This window comes from Portunus trituberculatus, chromosome 35 (genome assembly GCF_017591435.1).
Source record: "Portunus trituberculatus isolate SZX2019 chromosome 35, ASM1759143v1, whole genome shotgun sequence".
NCBI classification, from domain to species: Eukaryota; Metazoa; Arthropoda; class Malacostraca; order Decapoda; family Portunidae; genus Portunus; species Portunus trituberculatus.
This window is the reverse complement of record NC_059289.1, coordinates 11,047,992-11,053,425: the sequence shown is the minus strand read 5'-3', so window position 1 is coordinate 11,053,425 and position 5,434 is coordinate 11,047,992.

Here is a 5,434-nt window from a genome sequence, read left to right as displayed (position 1 = left end):
GAGAGAGAGAGAGAGAGAGAGAGAGAGAGAGAGAGAGAGAATGAACACTGCCATAATAAGAAAATAAAGAATAAACAATTTTAACATCCATAAACAGAGAGAGAGAGAGAGAGAGAGAGAGAGAGAGAGAGAGAGAGAGAGAGAGAGAGAGAGAGAGAGAGAGAGAGAGAGAGAGAGAGAGAGAGAGAGAGAGAGAGAGAGAGAAGGAAGTAAGAGAAAAAATATGAACACTGCCATAATAAGAAAATAAAGAAAAAAACAATTTTAACATCCATGAACAGAGAGAGAGAGAGAGAGAGAGAGAGAGAGAGAGAGAGAGAGAGAGAGAGAGAGAGAGATTAGGAAAAAAAGTTTCGAAAAAGGTGCATGTTCCCTGAAGTTTGATAAGTGACGGTGGTGGTGGTGGTGGAGGTGATGGTGGTGGTGGTGGTGACGGTGGTGGTGGTGTGTTGAGGCAGCACCACACCAAGGACGTCGGGACCCAGTTTTTTGCATGGCCAGCGCCGGGAAGCGGAGTGGTGATGGTGATGGTGGTGGTGGTGATAGTGATGGTGGTGATGGTTGTGGTGGTGGGGAAGGGCCCTGGGATGAGGTGATAGGGAGAAGGGATATGGTGGTGGTGGTGATGGTGGTGATGACGATGGTGGTGATTGTGATGGTGATGGTGGTGGTGGTGATGGTGGTGGTGGTGGTGGTGGTGAAGGGATATGGTGGGGGTGATGTTAGTGATAGGGAAGTGGTGAGATGACGGTGGATGTGGTGATAGTGACTGTGACAGTGGTAATGATGGTGGTGATGATAGTGGTGAGAATTCTAATGGTGATGGCGACCGTGGGGAATGTCTCTACACACACACACACACACACACACACACACACACACACACACACACACACACACACACACACACACACACACACACACACGTCTATTGTAATCTAATATACCGTGACCAGTTATTTTTCATTTCTTTTTTTCTATTCTTTTTTTCCGAAACGGTACTTGAATCACGATCTGAATTTACTTACACTTTTTTTCTTTAATTTTCCCCACAAGATGAAACATTGAAGCGTCTGTTTTTCCTATCCTCATTCATTCAGTTTTTATTTCACCAACTCTTTCTGCAGTGGAACGCTTTTCTTACCATGAGTTTTTTGGTATGATTAGATAACTTTATTTACATTAGGGTCTATGGAGGTCAGAAGATTAATGGTCAGAGTCTTCACTATATCAATCCCCACATGAGTTTTTGAAGCTGTATGAAATCGCCAAATAGTAAGCAGAATGAATATGAAGACGCGTCATGCTACTGAAGTGGTTAAGTGTTAAGTACAATGCTATTATTTTCTTCATTATTTGTTATTACAGTATTTCCGTTATTTTCAGTTTATATTTGCAGAACACAGGTAAATATTTTTTTTCTGAGTTGATGACGTCTTCGTTCTCTGTTTTTGTTGTTGTTGTTGTTGTTGTTGTTGTTGTTGTTGTTCATGACCTTTCCCTCTTCTTACTCTTCTCTCTCTCTCTTTTACTTTTCCGTTGTCTTCTTGTTCTTGTTATTGTTCTTCTTGTTCCTGTTCTTGTTCTTGTTCTTCATCTTTTTTCTATTTCTCGTGAGAACGGTGATGGTGGTGATGGTGGTGATGGTGGTGGTCATGGATGGATGGATGGATTTTGAGTTAGGCGGGTGGTCATGGATGATGGTGGTGTTGCTTCACTTCCTTCTTTAACTGACATGCGGAATTCTCAATGGCACAGCTTTCTTTGACGTCATCCTCCGGTGTGTGTGTGTGTGTGTGTGTGTGTGTGTGTGTGTGTGTGTGTGTGTGTGTGTGAGTGAACATCTTCCTCAGGCAACAAGCCTCTCACTTTCTTTTATTTTTTCTGTTGCTGCACACTCGTCTTGTTTCTCAGAGCGTATACAAACACGTTAACACGATACAATATGCATGCACTGTACCGCTTACCCTTAACTGTTTGTGTGTGTGTCAATATTGATACATCTTAACCCCGCCCGCCCGTCTCGCCCCCACCTCGCCCCGTCCCGCCCATGCCCTGTCCTGCTCAACAGTTCACGTCCTGGTCCGCCCATCGCCGCCTCCACCCACTGTCGCCTTGTTGCCGGTCCGCCCCAACCTTCACCTCGCATAACTTGACAGAATGATGTACACTGATAGCAAAACACGTAGCGATTTGAAATTTGTCATGGTTAAGGCAAGTGCAGTGTAGTAGTGGGTTTGTCTGATTACTGTGTGAATTGATAGATTGTTTCCTTTTCCTCCTGTTTTGTTTTGGTTTGTAAAGTGATAATACGAGGGCTTGACTTGTGTGTCATTATTCTTTGACTTAAACTGATCCACTATTGTTGCAATGTGAGTTATTTTTGCAAGCTCCATGAAAAATTTAATATATAGAACAATAAATGAGCAAATATTCATCATAACGATACTACTACTACTACTGCTACTACTGCTACTGCTACTGCTACTACTACTGCTACTACTACTACTACTACTACTACTACTACTACTACTACTGCTGCTGCTGCTGCTACTGCTACTACTACTACTACTGCTGCTGCTGCTGCTGCTGCTACTGCTGCTGCTACTACTACTACTACTACTACCACTGCTGCTGCTGCTGCTGCTGCTGCTGCTGCTGCTGCTGCTACTGCTGCTACTACTGCTACTACTGCTACTGCTACTGCTACCACTACTGCCACTACTACTACTACCACTGCTACCACACACCACCACCACACACACCACCACTATTATTACTACTACTACCACATATTACTACTACTGCTACTACTACTACTACTACTACCACCACCACTACTACTACTACCACTATTACTACTACTACTACTACTACTACTACTACTACTACTACTACTACTACTACTACTGCTACTGGAATAAGTAACAAGGAGGTGTAGGTAGTACATGGATATTTACCAGCTATCAGTCTCGTTTGTCAGAGAGACGGATGTGATTTATGCAGCAATACCTGTTTGCGTTTGTCATCGCACTCTCATGGATGCGGTGCGGACGTGATGCCCACAGTCATCCTTTTCTTTGTGATGAATTCTTCAGTTCATTTATAAGTCATTCACATACATTTTCATGAATCAGAATAACGACATCATCATTTGAAACTAAGTAATTCCCCATCAACTTTAATGTCGATTATTTATACAGCATTGTATTATTGTATTTCCCTGAAAACGTCTTTGAGGCAAAGGGCGACCAGCTTGAGAAATGCCGCGTCACTCTGGCTCAGTACAGTTACATGAGCATTATCATTTGGAAACTGGCTCTTATAGTTTTTGGTTTTCCTTTTTGTGAATGCATTGTTAAACTGACGAGTAATTCACTTGTTGAACAAAGCACAACTGAATCACCGTAATTTGTCCTTCATTTTCATTTTGTCTCTTTCATGTTACTGAAGCAGTGAAACAGTGTTTTTTGCTTCCTTGGCGCCCAACACAGCCGCTCCACACACCGTGCCTGGGACACACACACACACACACACACACACACTGGCTGATAAGGTCACGGGTCAGTGAGTGTTGTGGTCGTGTTCCGTCATGGTGTCTGCAGGATAAGATTTTCTTCCAAGTAAATTGGTTTGAGTCTTTCCTAAAAAGATGTTAGCCATGAGTGTGGCTGGTGTGCATTTTGCATGCGTGCGTGCGTCGTGATCCTTGCATTCCAGTGCGATGGCGTGAAGTCTATTTATTAACTTTTTGTTCTCAGATTGCACCATCGCCAATTGCTGGACGCACGCTGCCCCCTTCCCTGCAGGAGCTGTGTGGTTCACTCCTTATTTTGTGTTTGCAGGTACGTCACTGTCTTGTGCTTCCACACCTTGCTCTCTGTAGTGCTTACATTTAATTGATCTGCACATCGTTCATGCATTACCGCAGCGACGCGCCGCAACCTTCCGTCTTCCTCCTGTATTTCGGGGTCCTGTTTTAGGATGGGGATTAGGAATGCTTCACCTATCGTATCATCACGTAATGATCAACAGACTTCACTGCAGCAGCAACGATTGCTGGTGGAGTAACAAACGTGAATAGCGCGTAGTGCTTCGTAAATCTCCACCACCAGCATCTCCTCGGACCAGTGCTTCCCGAAGTCCCCACAATCCTTCCCAGAGTTCCCTGGGGTTTTACTAATCTTTAGCTGAGGATCTGAAAACAGGAGTGTACTCTGTGAAGAGGAATAAAAAAATGTTGCCGGTATTGTGCCGCTATGCCTTAGTGCCTTATATATGAACACGCACTACTTACTGCCTTCCAGGTGAATGACCCCCGCTCCTTTATAAACTCTGCGGTGTGAACACTCCAAGTGTTTGCGCTCAGTTTCCTCGTTGGAATAGCTGTCAGTGTTCTGTGTTCATACAGTGTCTCGTCTCACCACCGGTTCTTAAGCCCTGGAGGTCCGCCATGAGCAGTGCCGAGTGGTTTTCCATCGCTCAGACAAACTAAGGACATATATATATAGACACCAGGGTCTTTAACAGCGGCAGCCACCAGGTAGTGGTGAGTGTCTCCGGCTTCATATTCGTCCATAGAATCTCAGCCGCTTTATAGGGTCGGTATCGGGAAAGCAGTACAATCTTGAGATCCCGAGGCTGGTGCCATGAGTTACACACATTTTCAATCAAACACCGCCAACTTTTGCGGTCATTTCTCTTGTTGTACTTTCCTCATTCATAATAAGTAGCAACGGAAACTTTATATATCTTGCTCACAGGTCCTTTATTTCCAACTTCACGTCTCCTTCTCTGTCTGTCTTGCTACACGTCTTTCTTACTCACAAAAACAAGGTTAATTCGTCTCCTTCGCTACACAACATTACAGTCTGCAGCTCTTGAAGATTAAATTGCAAGTATTTACATTTCTACCACTTTTCCTAGGCTCTCATGTATGTAGTTAACGGGTGCTATGCTGCGGGACTCAGCTCTGTGGGGGCGGTTGGATGAAGGGCGAGGGCGATGTCTTGAAGGCCAGCTGATGGTCTGTCTGCAGCGATCGGATAGCGCGGCGAGTAACAGATAAATACCCCGGCAGGAAGTCAAAGTGAATCATTTGCTGTGGCGAACAATGACTACAGTGTGATGCGGTCTGGGATATTACCATTACTGATCATTCACCAAAATTAAATGATGCCACTTTTTTTTTCATTTTGTTTGCCACGATAATCACTGGATCTCTTCTATTGCTTGGCTTCAAATTCTGCTAAATGAGCTGTACAATTGTAATGTAGCTAATTTTGACTTATGGTCTAATCGTATGAAAACTGTGACTTTATGTAATGAATATACAAAACACAATTCAATGATCACCCAGTTTCTGTCCTAAGAACAAATAAGGCTTGGAAGAAAAACATTCCTACATTGATAGAAAGGAAATAAAATCAGTGAA